This window comes from Dermacentor albipictus, unplaced genomic scaffold (genome assembly GCF_038994185.2).
Source record: "Dermacentor albipictus isolate Rhodes 1998 colony unplaced genomic scaffold, USDA_Dalb.pri_finalv2 scaffold_13, whole genome shotgun sequence".
Lineage (NCBI taxonomy): Eukaryota > Metazoa > Arthropoda > Arachnida > Ixodida > Ixodidae > Dermacentor > Dermacentor albipictus.
Genome location: NW_027225567.1, coordinates 5,232,571 through 5,256,383, shown reverse-complemented (window position 1 = coordinate 5,256,383; position 23,813 = coordinate 5,232,571). Strand labels below are relative to the sequence as shown.

The 23,813-nt window shown below is 45.4% G+C and overlaps 1 long non-coding RNA gene across 1 annotated transcript; it reads right to left on the bottom strand.

The window, feature by feature from the left end:
* Positions 1 to 3,071: 3,071 nt before the first annotated feature.
* LOC135903243 (uncharacterized) lies at positions 3,072 to 6,361 on the bottom strand. Its single transcript, XR_010564762.2, has 2 exons — positions 6,266 to 6,361; positions 3,072 to 3,242 (listed from the first exon to the last, which is right to left on the bottom strand). It is a non-coding gene; the product is annotated as an uncharacterized lncRNA (long non-coding RNA).
* Positions 6,362 to 23,813: the final 17,452 nt, after the last annotated feature.

The window sequence follows — 23,813 nt, the reverse complement described above, 5'->3', positions numbered from 1 at the left end:
TCCAGGCCGTGGAGGAGCTGTTAGGAATGGCCGTACGGGGTGGCAACGTTCCAGCTTTCAGCCCGCTGCACGTGTTCCAAGCCCCCCAGACGGAGCGCCCTTCAGAGAACTGCGGATGACTGGTAGCCACGTGGCGCGCGGTCAGCTCAGGAATGTGGTACTCGGTAGCGCCACCGGGGATGGAGCAGAGTTCCACGAAGCCCTCTGACGTCGGCGCCGGACATCGCCCTTACAAAAATTTTATACAAAGTCCATAGACAGTCCATAGACATTTGTCTAAGAAGTCTATAGACTGTCTATAGTCATTTCTTTAGACTGGTCTATAGACAGTCTATAGATTTATGGCCGCACACTTTTTATAGACTGGTCTATAAAAAGTCTGAGTCTATAGACTGTCTATACACTGTCTATAGACTGTATGTAGACTTATGGCCATACACTTTTTATAGACTAGTCTATAAAAAGTCTAAGTCTGTAGACTGCCTATAGACTTATGGCCATACACTTTTTATGGACTAGTCTATAAAAAGTCTGAGTCTAGAGTGCCTATGGATTAATTAATGAGAGCAGCATTCCGGGCAAGTTGGTAATCCATTGCTTAAATGATATTGCGCGACATAAAAAACGACACGGACGTGAAAGAAGACGACACACCAAGCGCAAACTTTCAACTAAGTTTATTGTGCCACTGCGTCATTTTATACATGGCATGCACGTAAATCGCGCATGCGCTTACACGGAAATGAAGTGCGAAATCATGTAACATGGTTACGTGTCGTGTGATGCCGCGTCCAAGTAACGTAATTCTTTTTCTGTGAGAGCTAGAGACGGGAAGCTGACACACGCATCACCCAATTTCGCGATCATCTGTGCTTCAGATATCTCACGGATGAGCTGCGTGCTGCCACGGGAAACAATCGTACATTGATCCTCAAGAGGTTTGCACCCATGATCGCGACAGTGGATCGCCAAGAAACCACCAGAGCCGTTTTTAACATTGTTGCTGTGCTCACGGAGCCGATCATTGAGGCAACGCCCAGTTTGTCCTATGTATTTCTTGCCACAAGAAAGCGGAAGGCTGTACACCACCCGGTGTACACACTCGACAAACTTTTTTCGGTGATGCTTTCTGCATTTATCGGAAGGGACGGCATTTGGATCCGTCAGCCTGCAAAGCCTGCCGAGCTTGTCGGGAGCAGAAAAAACAACTCTTACATTCGCTCTTTGGGCAATCTTTTTCAAGTTGTGGGATATCCCGTGCATGTAAGGTATGACACTAACTTTAGGGCGTGTGCCAGGAGGGGCATCGGCAACTGACTTTTGCGTTCTGGATCGCGCTTCTCTTAAGATGCGTTCCGCGACAGACACTAGCACCACCCTGGGATATCCAGCCAAGGACAACCGTAAAGTTTGCGCTTCTAAGCTTACGTCCACAACATGGCAGCAAGACTTGCTAAGGGCATTCTTGAAGCACAAACTGACAATGGCCCGCTTAACAAGCTTAGAATGTGCGGACGTATACGGCAGAAGTGGTTTGTTGGCTCGCGGCTCGTACGACCAACACGTGTGGCAGTCCTGAAAATTCAGGCGAAGATCAAGAAAACGAAGAGACCTATCTGCCGGCATCTCATGAGTAGTTTGAAGGGGGGCTAAGCACTTCTGAAACGTTTCTAACGCTTTCTTAGCTTCCAGAATGAAGGCATCAGAAGAGCAGTCAATGAAAATTAAAAAGTCATCAACGTATCTAAAAGTTTTAAAAACTGCAGTGCCTTGCACTTGTAAAGAAATGTCATGGTCTAAACAGGATAAAAACAAGTCACTAAGAATGGGAGCAATGCAAGAGCCAATACAAACTCCGCTCTTCTGCAAAAAACATTGGTTATCCCAAGTGATAAAGGTGGAATTAAGATAAATCTGTAAAAATTCTAAAAATTGACTGCAAGACATGCCGGCCTCATTCTGGAAGGAAACAGCACCATACTTATCTATACATTGCTCAACACAGGACAGTACGCTTCTATGCGGCAAGGAATAATACAGATCCTTTACATCAATGGAAAACGCCTGAAGACCACGGTCAGAATGTGACTTCAAAAATTAAATCACAGATTCTGAGTTCTTTGCGATTCACTGTCGCGATCATGGGTGCAAACCTCTTGAGGATCAATGTACGATTGTTTCCCGTGGCAGCACGCAGCTCATCCGTGAGATATCTGAAGCACAGATGATCGCGAAATTGGGTGATGCGTGTGTCAGCTTCCCGTCTCTAGCTCTCACAGAAAAAGAATTACGTTACTTGGACGCGGCATCACACGACACGTAACCATGTTACATGATTTCGCACTTCATTTCCGTGTAAGCGCATGCGCGACTTACGTGCATGCCATGTATAAAATGACGCAGTGGCACAATAAACTTAGTTGAAAGTTTGCGCTTGGTGTGTCGTCTTCTTTCACGTCCGTGTCGTTTTTTATGTCGCGCAATATCATTTAAGCAATGGATTAATTAAAATTCATGTTTGTAGACAGTTGTCTGCATAGTGTCTATGGGCAAGTGTATAGGCTTACAGTTCTACTTTTGTAGACTGAAGTCTATGGAATGTCTACAGACAAATGTATATATACTATAGACATTCTATAGACTTCAGTCTACAAAAACAGAACTTTATAATCCAATACACTTTTTTCTATGACATTCTGCATACACTTGCCAACAAACATGCATTTTCATTAATTTATAGACACTCTAGACACAGACATTTTATAGACAAGTCTACAAAGAGTGTATAAGGCCATTAACTCCATAGCGGCTATCTACAAGTTAGTTTACATTTTTCATTACATGCGGTAGCAAAACGTTTTGAATGTATTTCATTTCATTTTATAGATATGAAATGCATGGAATGCAGATATTATGCATGTGCACCTGTTCCTTTTCATCTGCACTTATGCATTACCGTTAGTAGATTAATAAAGCTCCTGAACCAGCTGTACTTTCATATATGTTGCATAAACAGAAAGAATTTATATAGTGCTGAATCATGCAGTGCAAAAAAATAAAACAAATGCACCGGCAATACATTAACCGTTTTTATTGCTCGATATAATACATGAATTCCTTAAATTCTTGTCTTATGCTATTATGGAAACAGATTAAATATTTACACTACTCCTTGGCAAGCATGGTCGCCAGGCTGGCCTTGACCTTTGTGTCATTAGTCCCAAAGGTGCTGCAGGTGTATGCTGCAAATAAGTACATGCAGCAATATGAGGCAAAAATAACAGATGTGTATTCTTTGTGTGTTCATTAAGCAGCTGAATATATTTACTCAAACCATCTAAGTCAATACTTAATGCGGTTTAACTATGACTAATGGCTGCTTGTCAATACAAATCAGTACCTTTATGCAATGTTCTATTGCATGGTATGGGGAACAATTAAACAGTCACAACTGCTGCTCGTGTCAGCAACAGTATGTTCCCTTTTATGACAAGTTCATATATGATGCATTAATGTACTTATCCCAAATGGTCCCTATATTTATTGCGGAAACGTTACCCAGTTGGGCTGTCTGTACAGTTCTTTTGGCTGGTAGTTAAGTATGCCCGTGCAGAGGGATGTTTTCAGGAGACGTGACTGGAATATTCCCAGTGTCATGCCTAAGATTGTAATTTATTTTGCTTAGTACACATTGAAATGTATTTCTCATACTTTTAAATGAATGGGTCATTGGCCATAACTTCAACAGATGGCGGATGGGTTGATTGTATTGATATGGTACCTTAATTTCTTGCAGGTAATGAGGCCTCTTGGGCATGCTAACAGGTTTCCAAGTTAGGTATACCACATGAGCACCCGAAATACCACACGAGCACTTTGTGTCATGGCACGACAGATATGCACCTCCTAGGAAACAGAACTGATAGTATAGTTCGAATGAATTCTATCACAGTAAATTATTTAAGGTGCTTTGAAAGATGAAAATTTTTTCTAGGCTATCGAGGTTCAGGACGTTTAGTTAACGCAAAAAAAAACGTATTGAGTAAGAAATGCCTTGTCAGTCTGCTTAACTTTCTTTTTTTTCAATAAATAGAACCAATTTCCTTCAATTTTTATGAAGTGAAACGTTTTAAAAATATATTTAACACAGAGACTTTCTGGAAACTTTGACATGTAACAAGACAGCATACCTATGTGGCCAATTTAAAGTTTCCCGATCTTTTTCCAAGCCTTTCCTGGCTGTTTTCATGAAAATTTTCTGGCAATCTATGACGCCTGCAGCTTAAGTGCAATAAAAAATACTATGGTTTAATGCTTGCCAAGTAGTGCCAGTCCATAATATTTAGATAAAACGAATAACACGTCAGTCACTTAACATGTAGTATTAGATGCAACTGACTTGAATCCCTTGTTTAATAAAGCTGACAAGGGCTTCGGCAAGTTCGTAATTGATGGCCACACGAGTACAGCACGGAAGACACAGAGACACGCGTAAAACAAATGCAACAATTTGAGGGAAAACTTATACAATGAGTTATTTTTACGGTTCAATAGTAGTTTTCTATATAATTTGCCCTCACCACTTATGCCTCTAGTTAACTTTGTTTACCTATGACTAAAGACTACATGGCAATATTAATCAGTACCATTATGATGTTTCGTTATATTATAGTATGATAAGCAGTTAGACAACCATAATGGTAGCCGGTGTTAGCAACGGTACGCTTCGTTTCAAGACAGGTTCATGTGACACACGGTGTACTCATAAAAATGAAAGAAATGTGAGAATCCCAAACGATTCCTATAATAATAATTGTTGAAACAAAGATACCCTGCTGGACTGTGCACATTTTTCAGGTGTTAAAGCAATGTGCCCGTGCCGATCGAACATGCTCAGCATACTGACTGCAGTTTTGAACAATCACGTTAACATTTGTAATTTATTTCCGCTTAGAACAGTCTGCATTGTCTCTTTTCTCATACTTCGAGATGAATACATTTGCCACACTTTCAGTAGAATGCGCATGAATGGGGGCGTACTGATCAGGTCACTTATCAACTAAAACATGTTACGATCTCTTAGGTGTGTTAATAAGGGTAGAACAAATGCAATGTCCACTGAATTATTTGAATAATCTGTGCGTTATCTACTAAGAAAAGACCACCAAATTGATAATCTGGCTCTTTATTCTTTTGTACAGCGCATATAGTATGCAGTCTGTCCAAGATGACGGCACTACATGCAACAGTAATGAAAACCGGAACACTTATTGCGCACGACAAGGGCTTCATACCGTGCACGACTGGCACAATGCGAATCTGCACCAGCAGCTGCCTAGAGATTAAGAGCACGTAAACTGCATAACCCCGAAGCATCGAAAGGCGCTTAACGCTTTTCATATAGCTCGAAAGATAACTTCTGCTGCTAAACTGTTTAAAAAAGAGACAAAAAACAAATCTTCCAACTACCGTCAAACGCAATGCCTTCAGTCTGAAACGTGTAAAAGTGCTTCCCGGAGCGACTAATTTATTGTGCTCCAATTTTTTCAGCTAAGTTGCGAGTGACTGAGCTTATCGCAGGTTTCATGCTCGAAAAGCGTTTGTGGTTGCATATAAATAGATTGGGTGAATCTAAGAGATTTTCGCTCGACATTTCTTCAAGTCTCGTGTTTTGCTTGCTGTAACTTCCCAAAATTATTTCGATTGGTTGCCAGAAACCTTAAAAATACTGCTACCTTAAAAACAATGCGAAAACGGCAGTGCACACACTGCTGATGCATGCCCCGCAAACACGGCCTTTCATCCGAGTACGTTAGCAGTTATTTAACTATACGTGTCTGTCAGAACATTCTCGATGCTAACACAATTTCGAGATATATACGTAAAGCGTGTCACGAGAATTTCACTACACATGCGGCGCAGCATTCATCGCGGCCGGATCAAGCGCCACGAAATGAGATCTACCACACTGGCTGCCCAACATACACAATCCGCTTAGTGGTAGCTCAATATCAAGTTAATACATGGTGTAGCTTCCTTCTTTACGCACCTAAGCTATTATGCGAAAATCAACAAGCCCGAGCGATCGCTCGCCGTAAAACATTCCGTATAGTAGAAGCGAGAACAAGAGCGCGTTATGAAACTATGTCAACGACAAACCGACACTATACCCGAGTCGCCTGCGCTACATGCAGCCGCTTCGCGCTACGAAATGCGCTCACATAATCATGGGCTATTGACGCAAAACATCTTTGCTAAAGCTTACCGTTCAGTGTAGTTGACGTGTGATGCCACAAAGATGACACGCATACACAGACACCAACGCTCAGGCGGACACCGCACACCGGTACAACCGTATACGTGCCTGGCGCACTCGTTGAGATGGCGCACCGCCGCGCATGCGCAAGATCTCCGCGCATGCGCAGGAGCTCCGCGCGCGCGAGCGCGCGCGCTCGGAGGAGTGCGAGCGCCTTTTCCTCCTTCATTTTTTTTTTCGCTCTCTCTAGGCGCGCCATGCGCGCCGGAACGGGTGGCTTATTCATCTTTATCACCATTATTCATCTTTTTTCGTGGACGAAGGAAATGCGCTGGCAGGTTGTATGACAAACGCTGTGGGCTATCGTATGAGACTGGAACGCTAACTTGAATGCGCTGTTTGTAAAAGCCATTACAGGGCCCTTCAAACGTTTCAGACGCATTATTGCCAGCGTCGATTAGTAATACAGCGTACTTGTAGCATATCTTCCAGCGTACCACCAAATGTGATGCCCGCACGTATGTTAGTGCTAATTTTCTGTTCTGGTGATAGGTCAAAGCAATCAGTACAGCATTGAGGTACTCATATGCGTGGCTGCCCAGGCATACCGCCGGCGAAATACTGGGTGGGCTCTGATAATTTGGCACCTATATTAAGTAAATGAGAAACTTTGATGGGTTTATAGTGCAGGATATCAGTCAACAAAACACCGCCCTATGTTAGTGACGCAGCCGAGGTATGAAGAAAATGTGAAAAGTATCCGAGAATCGGACGACACACAACGCGAACACCACATGCGCGACATCGGTTCATCGCACATTCACAAAGTCCGCGTTGTCAGCTACAAATATTACGAGTGTCCTTGCTGTTAGCTCGATGCCTGTTTGGAATCCACTTGTAGCTGAAGCTGGCGTTCATAACTACTATTATAACAATTGGATCGGCGTTTTGCTTGCTTTATTCTACTGCCGCAAAAGTGATGCGACAACTGTGAAGACTGTCTTGGGATTGCCGAGACCAACTACGTAGATCATATCATGTGGTCAACAAATGCGGAGGTATACACTATGTGTATACTAATGCCTACAAATAGGCTCTACAGCAATCTCAGCAGTATACAACTTCAGTGGCTTATATCAAACGCAGCTACGTATTATCCACCGGTACCTGCGCTTGGTTACAGCGTACACGGGTTGGGCCCAGATTAACGATGTTTGTCTATTGTTAATCTATAGACATGCAATACCACGACAACTCAGAGGCAGACCAGGTGGTGAATTCACCACCTGGTCTGCCGGCTTTCGCGACTTATTCACCACCTTTGCCACATCATCACCATCTGACCTTCACCAGCTGGTCTCGCGAAGTGTACGTCCGGGAAGCAGCCAGGATTAGGGCCTTCGGGTGCCTGGAAGACCTTTGTGACTCGGACGTTGCCTGTTCCGCCGCGATCCTCGTTCGGTGCAGCTGCACCGAATGACGACTAGCAGTCTGCACGGTTTGCCCGCCGCGCCGGGGTTGCACGCGGTGCCGGTCGCGCATGAACCAGTGCCATATCATCGCCTTCGCAGAGGGCGGGGAGTATGGGAACTCGGCATTACATATTATCGACTTTCTTATATAGACATTCAATACACCAGGAGAGAAAAAGAAATAGAAACCTTAGCCGACTATTATTATTAACTGTCTAATATAGAGAGTCTATAGACAGAGTATGGACAAAAATAGATAGAGACCGTAATCCACTTTTGTCTATAGGTAGTCCATAGAGGGGAAGGATACAATAAAGAAACATACTCCTTATCGACTTTTTTCTATAAACTGTCTATAGACTGCGAGTAGACAAAAGAAATAGAAACCTTATCGACTTTCGTCTATAGAAAGTCTATAGACAAAGTATGGACAAAAATAGATAGAAGCTGTATCGACTTTCGTCTATAGGTAGTCCATAGTGGGGAAGTAGGCAAAAAAGAGCAAACACCTTATCGACTTTTTTCTATAGACTGTCTATAGACTGCGTATAGACAAAAAGAAATAGAAACTTTATCGACTTTCGTCTATAGACAGTCTACAGACTTTGTATCAACAAAAGGCCAAATCTATAGAAAGGAAAGGTCGTCTATAAGAAGTCTATAGACTTTCTATAGGCAGTCTAAAGTCATTTTTGTAAGGGCGGAATGTGTGTGCCTATGTGTACGCAAACTGTTCTGCGGGGTGGCGGCAAGTTTACAATGATTGGACGAACATTTCCGTCCACTGGGACTCCGTCCACGTGGACCTCGAAGAGTAACGCCGTACGATGACGTCGAACTATGACGTCAAGCGGAGAGCTCATAAGCAGCGTTTGCCGGCTGCTAGAGTGTGCTCGTGTCGTGCTCATCGTCGCGAGCTGAGTGCTCGGTGTCATGCTCGAAATGTAGTAGTGAGCTGCGTACTCGTAAACTGTTTGCTGTATGTTAGTTTTGCGGGCTCCATATGGGAGTCGCGCTAGACTGCCGATGTATGTCTTGCTTAAAATGTAAAATATATAAATAAATCCTGTTCACCGAGTTCCTCTCTACGACCTTCAACTCCTTCAAATGGTGGCAGCGGCGAGGTAGTCCGACGACTCCTACATCTGGTTGACAGTGGAGGGATCGTCCGACGAATCTTACACCTCGCGAACGCGCTCGTGCCACTGGTCGCGCGTTCGTCGCAGTCGTCTTCTTCTTCTGCAGCTGGCTCCGTCGCCGCCCATCATGCCAGCGTTCCCATATACTGCCGCTCGCGCTCGTGCCACTGATCGCGCCTTCGTCGTCATCTTCTTCCACAGCCCGCTCCGATGCCGCTTATCGTGCTAACGTTCCCATACTGCCCCTCCCTGTGCGAAGGCGCTCACGGCGCTGGCCCATCGTCAGTGCGGTGATTTTCGGCAGAGTTAATGCGCTAAATGTAAACGGCCTCGCATCGCCTTTCTTAAGTGCGCTTGGAAATGCGATGCACCACTGTCGCATTCATGTAAACATGGCTATAGATAGGCTTTCGCCTATCGCAGTTTAGCTCAGCAGGGTGCCCATTGATTTTTTTTTTCTGGGTTTAAATGAAAAACGCTCATTCCTAACTTTAAAGCAGCAACAGCTTCATCATCAGCGACATGAACACTCATTAAGGCAAATAGTGATTCTCTAAAGAAATGGCATAAGGATACTACATTTCGAGGTCATATCACTGCCAATACAGATACCACATGTCGACAAAAAGGCATCACACTGACGATGCGTGCGGCAGGTTACTGAATGATGGAAACAAAAAATATGACTGTTTTTCAGTTCTCACAACTTATTAAAGATAATGCACCCGCCACCATTACACGTTTTTTTTCTGTAACAGCGACGCACAATGGCGGACTGATATTTATTTATGATATACTTCTTAAATACTTCTTAAAGGGGTGTAATTTTAGTTTTCATCGCGGAACCGCAATGCTGGAGCTGCGCTCTTTTTCTGCTAGCAATATGGCCGCCACCGGCTGCACGCACTCCCGTAGGCGGCGGCTGGGACTGGCACTCCCGAAGTTTCATTATATAACCTCTTTTCATAGAAACGACATCATGGTTGCCAATAGATTGTTGGCTCGGATATGTTTGGCATGATGCCCAAGTCGGCACCCTGTCTTCTAACGCGCTCTTATGATTGCGTTCGCGTGAAGGTCGATCCAAATAGGTGGCGAAGCTTCGGGCGAAAAGCGGTTCAGTACAGATTGTAACCGGCATCAGCTAGGGGGATTATGGGAGCAGCGATTGGAGCGCGACTATGTTTGGAGGGAATAAACATTGGGAAAGAAAAAAGCGTTTTTTAATTCAAGCGAGACACAGTTAGATTCATTAAACGGAAATAAAATTCCTGGTCAATTTTATATCTTCGTGATGAGTTAACAAAATACAAGTTTATACAATTTTATCATTATTAATAAATGCATTTATTTTCGGCGCCCATCGTTACAGGGGACGTTGACGCCACTATCTCTCGCAATGCAATGCACGTCTTGAAATGGGCAGAAACCCGCACTCGTAAAGTTCTCCTGTTGAAATACGCCCCGTTCACAGTTTGTGCTTTCTTGCTTGTCAAAGTTTGTCTGAATTTGGTGAGGCGGGTAGCTTCATCGCTTCTTAATCTGTTCAGCCAAGAGTAGTGAGTTACGACCGCCGCATAATTGTGTAGTTGTTCTCATGCGACTGCGCCGGCCGACGGGCTTGGCGTCCGATGATAGGATCAGCACCGTAGACCTAAAGCTTTTGTCGGGCTCCAAAGAAAGCATGTTCTGTGCAAGGGTGCGATTTCGACAACCGTACGGCTGGCTTTTCCTGCATCGCTTTCCGCGCTGAAAGCTCGAAACGCCCATCAAGTCGAATGGCGGGGCATTTGAATATATAGCTGCAAAAGCAGGCCAGAAAACAAATTTGGCGCCTTCGAAAACAAAATGACGTCACTTCTGCATTTAAAGGTCATGGCGTCACATTATTTTTTCTTCCGCCGGAAGTGTTCCCACCACATACAGATGGCGCTAAGCGCCATGAACCACCGATGGACCGCCATGTATTGAACGTATGGGCTACTATGAAAGCTTCGCTACCAGGTATATTTACCTTGTTCGCGTCTTTGAGCCACCGGGCACAGCGGGCCAGCGTAGACGCCACTGGGCTTGTTGTACCACGCATGCGCACTGGTGTCTACGCTAGCCCACTGGGCACGCTGGCCTGCTCGCTCGCTGAGCTATAACTCTCTTTTGTCTTGAAGGGACCCACACCATAACATACTGCAAAGTGCTTCCGTTGAGCGTATGTATAAGGCGAGAAACGCTGTTCTAAACTGTCTGTTCTCTAACCTTTGCAGTAAGCCGATGTTTATAGTATTCCCGCAAACACAAGGGTCACGAGGATGGCAACCGTAACCGCAAGAGTCACAGTATGGTCGTAAGTTGTCGCGACTTCGCAGCTTTAGTTCACAGAGCCTGTCACTCAGTGATACGGGGCGAGGCAGGGCCGATGAATAAGCAATTGCCAAGATTCGTATTTGGAAAACGTCAATTACCAAGAACGGCGGCTTTTTATACTATCGCAAAGGACGCATGCTGGGCGGTGACTCCAATCATTTGCTCATTACATCACACATCTAGCGAAAATAACTGGTTTCAGAAATTCCCGTTTATATTCCTCGACTCTTACAGGGAAGCTGAAGAGTCTGTCGAATTCAATAAGAGCCTCACATACGGATGCGGGAACCTTATAAACCATACAGGTAAAAGTTTGGGGGGGGGGGGGATTTTTCGCTTAGCATCGACGTAATCGTCAGTTAAAATTGCGCTGCAGCTCCGCCCACCATCGAGCGCCGCGCGCTGCTGCTGACGCTGACGATGCGAGCGGACACCGGAAACCGCGCAGTAGGAACGTCAGCACTGGTGTTCTGCTCCTTCGCAGTCTCCGCGACCGTGCCTGACCGGGCTTATTTCTGCGTGCGTGCCGTCCTAATCTGCTTCGCTCGACCCTACATTCCTTTGTTTGTTTGTATGTAGAGTGGTAGTTGACGTGCGCAGCATCAATTGAACATGTAGGCCGATCATGCCGGTGTTCTGTGCAGCCTACGGTTGCACGAACACCAGCGGCCGCGACGATGTTCCTATGTTCCATTAGTTCCCACAAGACAAGAAGCTTTCAGCTAAGTGGGAGGCTGCTGTGAAGCGAAAGAACTTCAAGCGCTCAAGAACAACTGTGCTGTACTCTAACCACTTCCGTGACGACGATTACTACCAGAGTTTATCAATAATGCGTGCTTTGGGTTCTCCTTCGTGGTAGCACGCCGAACGGATGGTGCATGCTTATGTCCCACCCTTGACGCAGGTTTCATCGCCAAGCTCTGCGAATTTTCAATTCGCACGTTTGTTCTGAAACAGCCTGCATGCAGATACCATAACGCAGTGCAAGTGTAAAGTTTGCAGGTGTTGGAAAGCCTGCTCATGCCAGGACGCTGCGCTCCCCTTTCTCTCGCACACATAGAGAAACCGACCATCTCAAATAGACGACGGAATTCGACGGTTACGAGTAGCGTGTGTATAGCGCGCTGATGAAGGTTCTATACTACACGCGCTTCAACAGCCGGTAAACTTTTACCGCGTTTAAACCGTCTGTATAGGTTGCCGACACCTTTGGGGCAGCGCACAAGTGCCGAAGATCGCATCACCGCTTACGTTCTACGAGGAGGCATGCAGGAAAATAACACTACAGTTGTTTGCCCGGAAACGTACTCACTGGATCGTTGAGTGCAGCTTAGCAAGAAACGTACTCGCCAAAGAACATTTCCAACACAAGGAGATGCAAACACTTCGCCTTCGTTCGCGTGGAAAGCACTTCTTGCACCAGCATTTTTTGCTTCTTGGAGAGGCCGGCTCTTCGCAATCGGCTCGCACATGCAGGGAGTAAAGTATAAACCCCATACAAGTGATCTTGCACGCGACAGCGACAAGCGAGGCGATGGCTGTCGCGTTCACTCGTCGCCTACAAGCCGAACTCCACGCGAGCGATGGCTTTGAGCGACGACTTCACTGTATGAAGGCAGCAATATACGTGGCGTAACAAGCGTGACGCGTGCTTTATCAATTTAAGTTGATGTATTTTATTGTAAAAAGGAGCATAAACTATTTCTGAAGCTCTTGCACTAGTTTCTTATTCTTGCACGTGTAAAATTCAATAGTTTGCTCGTTCCGTGCGACAAACAGTAGTATTTGAGTTATGTACATCCAGTTCCGGCTTCGCACTATTGGCTAGTCACTTATAGCACTTCCGGGTGACGAGCGACGAGTTCTAGATTTCTAAAAACGACCTATCAAGCGACAACACCGAGCGATCTGTTCAAGCGACGGCCTGTTTTGTCGCTTGAAGCCGTCGCCCGTTGCCGTCGCGCGCAATATCGCTCTCGTTGGGTTTGGACTTTATGCCGAACTTTTCAGAGAAACGCAAGCTCTCGAAATTTTCCATGACCGTCTCAGTAAAACAGCGCCAAACTACCTTGCAGCGTGCTTCATGTGTAGCGGCAGCAGTCGGTCCGGACGAACACCATTGTTGACGTCACGAGGGGCCTGACCAATCACAGGCGCAAACGAGGCGCGCGAGCTGCCCCGAGTCTGCTGCTGCATTTTGCGTCAAAATAAAATCTGTTTGCGCTTTCTTTCGCTCAATTTCGATGCGATATTCGAATTCAGAGGGTAGAAAACCATGACGTACTGCTCTTCACTCATTTTTCTGGAAAAGCTTTCACCTTCCCTTTAACTGCAACTTCGCCTGCCACCTCGACTAGCTTTTTTTTTCTCTTTTTGTGCCTTGCTCCTTTCCCAATGCACGGAGACGTGCTTCCACCGATGCTAGCACCTCGTTTTTTTCAATAAAAGAAAGCATTCATTCATTCATTCATTCATTCCTAAGTTGCTGCAGAAAATACCATTTCTTAATCTCCGTAACCACCCTGTCTCTCACCTGGACTCTCCTATCGCAAAAGTATGTTGCTGTGTTGCAAATGGCTGGGCGTCGCATATAAAGTTTTCTAGGAATGGCCAGCAGCACGCATGCAATTTTCGGTGGGTGACGAGACAGTATAGACCACCTTCTCTGCCACTTCCACACTCAACACTCTGCTCCGTGAGCAACTATTACCCAGTTCGAAGGCAGACCACTATAGAAGAAAAATATCCTTGGAACCTGGTCAAAGCATTATTCGATTCACAAGGCCACAAAAGACCAACTGTGCTTCTTGAAAGTGCCTGCACTGTGTGTACTGCATGGTTCACTCTCGCGACCACTTCATTCTTTTTCCTTATTTCTCTGTTTATATTTTACTACGTAGCATTAGGATTGTTAAAGTGGAAAAAAGTGTAAGCGTGTGAGGTTTGGCACCGCCGGTCATCACGTGGGAGAGGTAGAGAGGAGATGGATGGGACCGCTTAGAAAAGTGTATATATATATATATATATATATATATATATATATATATATGCACATGGTGGTATGCTCCAGACCCCACCGTCGGTTACACTTCACTCCTAGAAAAGACAGGACGTGTGTCGAGTGAGGTACTGAACACCACGGCAACTTAGTAAACGTGTCATAAATCACAGATCTGGGACCTCGCAGAGGCGCGGCGCAATGCTTACCGTATTATATGTTCTTTTATTTAGTATGTTGCATTTTTTTTTCTGGTGGCCTGCCTCATCTCTCACAGGATGAAGTACAAAATGAGAGAAACCTAGCTGCACTAGTCAAGGGCAGCGTTTTTCAGAATTCCTGATGCATCGATTTAAAAGATACATTTCGTATCCAAGCATAAATGACAGCGATACAGGCGAGGTGAGTTACGGCAGCTCGTGGGTTTGGACTAACGACGCTGTGACGCAGAACTTTCGTCTTTTGCGTGTTTGTGAACCGGAGTGAAAGGCAGGAGGGTAACACGCCTTCCCTAAATGAAAAGTTCGAAATGACCCTTTGTTCGAAGGTCGGACGTACATCCAGTTCCGGCTTCGCGCTATTGGCTAGTCGCTCATAGCACTTCCGGGCGACGAGCGACGATTTCTAGATTTGCAGAACCGAGCGATCTGTTTCCGCGACGGATCGGGCCGTCGAGCGACGGCCCGATCCGTCGCTCAAAGCCATCGCTGGTCGCTGTCGCGCACAAAATTGCGCTCATGGGGTTTAGCCTTAAAAACAGAGACCGTTATAAACACTTTTTTCTTATGTCTCTGATCTTGCGTCTTTCTTCTTTCCTGTTCATTGCACTGTCGTTAAATATAAACCTAGACTCTTGCCCGCTATATCAAGAGTCTATATCAAGAGGCAAGAGTCTATGTATAATATAGACTCTTGCCTGCTTTCTATTCTAATAAACGTAATTTTGATTTCGCGCGTCTTCCAGGTTGGTTTGGTCTGTTTTGATGCCTATGGTTGAGACTCAGCCCACTAAAGATCATCAACCATGAATCGGCCGGCGTTAGATACAAAAGAAAATACTAATATAGAAAGTTGTAATTGCAGAATGAGATAACGAATGAATACCAATCGTTATTACGAATTTTCCGGCTTTATTATTTTAAACTTCGAAGTTAATATTTTTGTGTTTACATTCAGCAAAATAAAACGAAAAGATTAACATGGCAGTCTCTTCGTTTCACTTCCAAAATTAAGTCTGCCATCACCTACTTTCCTGTTGCTTCGAGCGCAGAACTTGACCGGCGCATCAATTTGGTTCGTTGTTGTTTCTGGCTGTGCAGACTTGTTGCGCAGAAACACGCAGCATGTCATGAACGGGTCAACTTCGCGTCACGTGATGCAGCTCCGAGACAGCGTGCCACGAGCAATGCATGACCACAAAATGGCGCTGATGATCACTTGACCCGTGCGAGGCACGATCCAGCCACCGGCCCTGCTCGACTCCGAGGATTGCGCCCAGCATCGCGTCCAAACCCAGAGGCGTTCCAGCTCCGCAGCCGATGATGGCGATGATGCCGATGGACCTGAGGCGATGACGACGCTCCAGCGACAACGTAAGTAAGCTTATGCCATCTTCGACTGGTCGTTTCTGAGCGCTCTGGAGCGCTCTCGCGAGCGGCGTTGTCTTCGGCTGGTTGAAAGAGGGTGCCCGCCCTGCGTTCGGCTGGTTCTTCTAGATTGCTCTCCTCCACCTTCGAGCGCTCTGAGGCGCTCCGAGCCCTGTCGTCGGAGCAGTCGTCGAAATTGAAACGTCATCGCAGAGCCGCGTCGCTGCTGTTGGCGACGGCCCACCGTAACCTAGGCAACCTAGGCCAATGCGACGAATGCTCGTCCCGCCGGCGCGTCCGCCGGTTTTCCCGGCAGCGCCGGGAGCTTTCGATAAGCGAAACATCGGCCGTTGGTAGTAGTCACGTGGTTTAGCATCTGCCATTGCCTCCTCCGAGAGCGAGTCGCACGTTTGGCTTGCGCGCTCGTCCTCTACCTCTGAGCTCGAGGAACGCCGGATCTGCCCGACTCTGCTTCGGGGGATGGAAGCGACCAGCCGAAGATAGCATTAGAGTGTACTAGAATACGGTTGATTGGGATGAGTGGCTGGGGCGGCGCATCCTTTGCAGTGAGGTGGGCGATGAGGAAAAATACTGTGGCGGCGGTGCGATCGAAGTGAATCGGGCCATATCAAGGTCACGCCGTTGGAAACTGCTGGCGATTCTGGTCGGGAGGGTCATTCGTGCTACTTCGCGTGCTGGTACATGCGTTCAGACCGCTCAAACGGTGTTTGTAATTGGACATGACATGTATTTAGGCCTCACGAATAGATGCCTTTCTTTCTGTTCTTTATTTCATTTTATTTATATATAATGCCACTCAGTGACTGCGCGTGCATTTCGGCCGCAGTGTCGGCTTTCATGCTACGATGCTGTTGTACGGTTCCCATTGGAGAGCAAATATTTTTCTTGCTATTCAGGCAGCATGTATCTCTCTTCTGTATTTTTCTGCGTATAGTTTTTCATCCATAGATTTTTCATCAGTTTCATGCAGGCGGAAAAAAACAAATGTGAGCTTCCTGCTTGCGCGTCAGACAAATAAAACATATGGGCCCCATTCGGCACCCTGTACTCAGATTTACGAGAAGTATCCTTATAGAAAAAGAAAAAAAAAACTGCAGTGCAACATTCCATTCATGTTTCCGTCTTCCTCGCATAACAGAACACGGAGTAATTGGCACAGGTTCTTTTATTGCGGTCGGCACTGAGGCGCCGAAAACAGTTTTAGGGAGCTCTTATATATGCTAATCTTTGGCCCGTAAGCCGGTGTGAAATTCTTTGTCAAATCCATGCTTAACAACAAGAACAAAAGAAAACTCGCTGCCCTTCCACTCTCTGAAGAAGGATGACCAGCGAAGCTGTGTATGTGGGCCCCTAAATGGCGAACGCCACCACCGCTGCGGGTAGGCCCGGCATTGTACTATCTTCGAGATTTTTTCGTACACGCGGACACGGTTGTGGGGAAACAGCCCTTAACAGCTTCGCCGTAAAAAAAAAAAAACAGTGACGCGGTAACTTACGTAGCGGCTGCATAGTGAATATTTCGCTGCAACATTCGAGGTCACGGTTCCAAGACAGGTCGCGGAATTCGATGGGAATGAAATGGAAAAGCGCTCGTGTACTTCTGTTTAGGTGCATGTTAAGGAACCACAGGTGGTGAGAACAGAACATCATAAGCCTATCGCCAGACGTAAAACGCAAACATTTGTTTAATTAAAAAACAAAAAAGAAGGTAGCTGCGTCCTTCGGCTTTCTTCTAGGGGTGTAAGCGAAATAAGTTTTTCTCGAGTCTGATTTCTGAGAAAAACATGTTACGCTTATCTTATATTTCATACCTAGATGTAATGCCGTTCGCGACTGTACGTCCGCTCAACGAAGTAGCTTCCGTATTGCAAGCGGCTGCTTTCAGTTATCCGGTGCACACGCATAAGGACAATAATGAAGCAAATAATGAAACGGCATGCCTCACATACGCGTAGCGATATTTGTAGATATGCTGTGTTCGTTAAACAAGAAAAGTGTGGTACAACATTGGGCACCCAGTTTTAATGAGTTGCAGCTATGGTAAGACTATAAAAAAATATGTCTTCCTTGCCCGAATCAAGTTAGCAGACTTACAGGCTGTCCCAATACGGGGCGTTTATATTGAATGACAGCTCGGAATTTGTTTAGGAGAACCGATTAGCACCCTTGCGTTAATTTTCTCAGGAACTGGTGCGCCTCTGCGCAACAATTACGGTTCTCCAGAAGCACAGTCATTCTGAATAAAAGTCCTCACTTACATCGGCCCCTCAGCTTCGAGATTTCAAAAGTGCTGGTATTCGTTACATGCGAACGCAAACGGCTATTCAATAATTTTTAATAGTGAATTCTGAAGTCGAATACGGTCTGAATGGCAAATAATATTCGATTAGAGTATATGTTATTTCATTTCGCCTGCTGGCATGTTAAAAGAGATCGCTAGCCAAGCCACGGATATTGCTTTGATAAAGACTTCCCGGTCACCCCGACTTAGTCTGAATACATCGGAAATATCTTGTCCCTAACACTGTTGTTCACATTAACGTGCAATAAGTGTTTTGATTTCCTTTCTCGGAAAATGAATTGGTTCAACTAGGGCTGGTGCAGCTTTCCAAAGAAACGCGCTTATTCTGGTCAGGAGTTCTGAATTTTTCAATCAGTGTAGTTAGAACGTATAACATATTTTCTCTTGCATATATTTCGTGGATATATATGCCTATGTACCGTTAGATTTACCTGGAAGTGCATCGGTCGTCTCCATCTCTTCGCACCACGCAGTTCCGTCAACAAGAAGCGTGCGTCAAATGACACGATATCAATAACATTTTCTTACGTAGCTTCGTGATGCGGATAAACGCCTTCTGTGGCAAAAATAACGTGTTACTATTAGACAGCAGTATTAAAAATAGCTGTTCACTTGGCTAAAACTACAATCGTTACCGTCTGACAAGAGTCGCAGGCGCACGAAAACAAGTAAAACCATAAAAAAATTTACTGCACAGACTTTTGCAAGAAAAGCTGGGCGTCCGCCAGCGTCCGCGCAACGAACGCACCGTCGCTAGCTTGCAGACGACGCACTTGACAACGACAGCAAAATTGATGATGCCATGTTGCATAACCCAAGCCTCAAATATGTATACGTAGCAAAAATGTGTCAATATAAATTAGCAGTGAAAATAAAGCACTATTGCGAGAGCGTACGCGCGCAACCGGTCTCAGGGCCCGCAGAAAAATTACGTTGAATATGCCGCGAAGCGCGTCTCCGCCCCAATCCAGTTCGCTCGCAGTGCCCTCGCAAAATTTTGCACACGCGGCGCCTCAGCGAGAGAGCACCGTTCGGCCCACTCAGCAATTGTCTAGTACACGCTAGTAAGGTCCCTGAATAAAACAAACCTGAGGCACTTCCCTCACTCTCAGTTCTGTTGGTCGCTTCGGTAAAGAAGAGTTTTTCGCCACACAGTGGTGTCGAACTGTCGGTGTATGTCACTGTGCTGCTGAGCCCGACTTCGAGGGTTTGACTCTTGTCCTTGATAGCCGCATCCCGATGGTGGCCTCGTTGCTATTTTCTTAGACGCCGAAGAGATTGCTACGAAATTCGAACTGGAGGCTAAAGTTCAAACTACCATCCGCATACATTGAAACAATAAGAAAAAAATTATACGGAGCACATGCTCCTTGTAACTACGAAGAAGGGCTATGTTCAATTTCAATGATTCCGTAGTCAAATTTTAAGCAAGATGTGAACCGGGCACTCAAATGCACATCGTTCAGCGTGAAATACCGCCCTGCGTACTAAACGCAGGCAAAGCTAAAGAACGCAATAATGCAACGTAGTATCTTTTATAGTACATGTGCGTTTGAAGTTAAATTGATAGTACCTGAAAGTAGCCGCGGCTGGCGCGCGGATGCCGATTTATGCCAAAAACCAGAACCATACGATTTATAGCCACGCTATCTTTGTGTTTTGCCTTTCACATACACCCTAGGTAGCCCAAAAGAGATACGTAACGTTTTCGTAGCGTTTATCCAAGACGATAAAAACGGGTTAAAGAAGACACGAATGAGAGAACTTCGGCGGGAAAACGTCGTATATGTCTGCTAATGTCCGGCTTAATTACTTTCTTGGGACGATCTAGAACAGGTCTGCAAGACGTATTCGAAAAGCTGGTCTAGAAATAGGATTGGGAAAGACACAAGTAATCCCTTTGGCAAAACTATTCGTAACCAATTTCTAAACGTTTTTAGGACGTTATCAAAAAGCTGGTCTAAAAGTGGTCTTGAAAGGTTTACGATCATCTGAAGCTAATTTTCGCGGGTGACAGGGGCGCGATCAAATATCGTTGTTCAAAACACGCGTTTAGTTTCGCCTCACGCGACTGGCCTATGCCGCGCAGACGTCGCAGCCGCACTCATCGGCACGGCCTAGGCCAATCGCGTGAGGTGAAACTGATCGGGCGTTTCGAACAACCATCTCCAATCGCGCACCAGATGTGTAGAAGCGTCGGTGTTGACATTAAGAGCCATGGCGCAGTGCCAAGCACTGTTCCCCGCATAGCCGGCGCATCCTCTACCGAGTCAGACGAAAATGAGCCTGTTGGGAATAATGAATCCTTAATACCGCCTTTAGTAAGCTACGATGCTTACAACCAAAATGGGATTGACATCCTGCAAAGAACAAATGGTCACGTCTTGGCAGGCGGCCAGACCAAGCCCTTCATGCCAAGAGTGCATGAAATGAGAACATTGTGACCAAGCAAAAACACTTTATTAAAATGTAATGCTTATGCAAGGTTCGAACAAACTGTGTGAGAAAAGCAAATAGAAGTAAAAGTACATCAACAATGTCAAACGTCGCAGAAAGGATTCGTAATGAACTCGAAAGTGAACATTGACTTGCACATAAACAAAATTCCAAGTGCACATACAAAAATGAACGGAAAAACCTGAAGTGTACCTAAGTTTCTCATTTATAATAGTAAAGAGCACGGGCTAATAGATGGACTAGAGTTATCCAGAAGTCACATCGGAGCGAATGGAAGAGGTAGACTGAAAAATGCAAAAGTATGAATCGGATGGTAACTGCCTCCAAGCAATGTTACCAATCAGCTAGAAGCTTGAAAAGAGCACAAAAAGAAATACCACCGCATACCATCATAAAACAATCCTGTGACAGAAATAAAAAAAAATGGGTACTATGCAAAATTGGAAATATTGCCTTTAGGATATATCAAAGAAGGTAACAGCGAGAAAAATAACCATACAACAAAAAAGCAATAAAGTGATATTAGTACAGAATACTTAAACGGGGTATTCAGTGTAACAAGTGAACACTACTGTAGTACAGCGAACGATGAGACAGTAATGCTGCATCTTGCCACTCCAGAACGTGAGAAATGAATATGCAAGCCTCATACTAGAAACTTACATAAACATGGAAATAAACTAGAATGCACTGGAAGTTGCATTTGTGTAACAAACGAAGCAATGGTCATAATAAATAGTAAGTGGTTTATCTAAAAAGCCCTGTACAAGAGGCAAAGTTGTACCTCTCTGGCAAAAACAAAGTTGCAACGAATAATTTGCAAACCAGCAAATACACTAATTAGCACACTGACATGTCACACGTTGCACACATTTCCAATCTCCTAAAGTAAAAAAAGCACTCTGAATGAGAAAAAGGCTTAACACATGTAGCCCTGAGCAAATTCTTTGCCAATTCACCCGCACTTTCACATCCAAAAACATTTGCCACAAAGTCCAGGCACAGTTCCACTGATGCTTACCAATTCACCCCCACTTTCACGTCCAAAAATATTTGGCACACAGTCCAGGCAGAGCTTCATAGATAGACAGCTTGAGAGCACCCTACTGATTATTCTGCAGTCCCGCTGGAAATAGAACTGCCGCACATGCTGGTAGTGGTTTCAATGTAGGCACACTTGCTGCCCTGGACAGGTATGCTCAGATATCTGCACTGGTGCTCGATTTTGTCGAAGTAGACACGTTGATGCACTACGCTGGTAGTGGAAATGTTTTGAATGCACATGTATTGGCTTCACCAGTAAGACTTGCCACCGTACCAGCACTGGTATATATACGCACTTGCTTTTCACTCAGTCGCATTGAACTTAAAGTGTTCCCTATGTGGCAGCCATGTGTTAAACCGGTGTCACACGACCCCTCTCGATCGCGATCAAGCCCGATCCGGATCGAAGTTATCGATGCGACTGGCTCACTCTCGTAGCTTGCGCAATGGAGCCAATCACAACCGAGAAATTCGATTTGTAACGGACTGGATAGCGGTTAAAACCCGTGTGTAACCGCTTACCCGTGGGATAGCGGTTAAATTCCCGTGTGAAACCTGTATCAAATAATGCACAGACGTACGCTAGGAAAATGTGTTGCACAAGGACAAAGAACTGCGGCATGCCCTATTGTGCGAAGCGCGCGAACAGAACACAAATAAAAAAAAAACGCACGAGCGCTTCGCAAACTCCTTGTGCACAAACGGCAGCCGCACGAACTCGGCAGGCCGCCGACAAAGTAAAGCGCGAAGGGCGCACAGCGTACATTCCGACACATGTCCCAACCTGCACACAGTCGCACTACCTAAAGCATACAAGTTATTTTATACCAAAGGCATACTCGACTCACGTACGCTGTATCCACAAGCGAGTTATGCAGCGTACATGTCATATCAATTTTGCAGCGTACAAGCAGCAAAATTGATAACAAGCACAAAGCTACAAGGGACTCAATACATTACTACCATTTGAGGCGTCAAATAAAATCGAATTTGGCCGTTTCATATATTCGGCACAATATATGGACACACGTGGTATCCCGTAAGACCATGAAATACCACTCACGTGGGTAAAGGGGGCGAAAACATAATCGAGAACCTGAAGCGCAAACGATAAAAGCACGGTATGGTGAACGCAAAATTCTGTCGGTGCGCTGTAGCGCGAGGGAAGAAAATAGGGTGGGCACTTGACCTCACCTTTTGGAATACCGTACTAGTACGGAATCATTAAAAAAAAGTCTGTTTGAACCAGTTCTCTTGTCTGCAACACTCTTGCTAAACGGTGGACTAAAATACCACGATGACGGCTCTATTGCGGAGATCGGCAAGGTGCGCACAGACAGCAATTTTGCCCTCTTTCTTCGCATTCTGCAAAATGCTTTCTTGTTAGGATCACGCACAGCGGCCGATCCCGACGCTAGGGACACACAGGCGCGATTTCGTCCCCCTAACTTTCGTCCTTATACTGCCCTTAACGCCTTAATTATAGCGTCAGTGAAAAGATGCCTCACATAACATGACAATGAACTTGAAAAGCTGATTAGTGCCCTCCTCTCGGCGCCCTCCAATTGAAAACACTACCGATTTCCAAATTAAAACGACACAAACAGATCGCACAACCCAAACTAATCACAGAATGTCGTTTTCTTGATGGCAAAACACTGCAACACTTACATGACAAAGGGCAGCGGCAGAACATTCAGAACAGCCGCAAACATACCACAGTGCCATGCGAGTGCGATTACGCAACTATGCCCGGCTTCACGAACAGTGCTGCCAGGTCGGACAACGTGGAGTAGCCCAAAGCTAGAGAAACTGTAGCCCAAATGTAGCCGAACACAAAAAAGAGCAAAACAGATTTGTAGCCAAATATAGCCATTGTTATTTTCAGTTTTATCTGTATATACATTTTCGCATTCGACTACGGTGATCGCTTTTTGTACAATCCATCGTAAAAAAATCGCCGTGATGCCGGGACGGTCGACCCTTGACCTCTACAACAGCTAAACATCTTGAAGGGGCAGCGCAATATGACGAAGACGGAAGGCAGGAACACACAGGACAGCGCTGATCTCACAACTAACTTCATTCGAAGCTTACACAAACTTATGTACACAACCCATAGCCACGTGCTCTCCCATCAATGGCGTCATTAACAGTGCACAGACAAAAAACGCAAA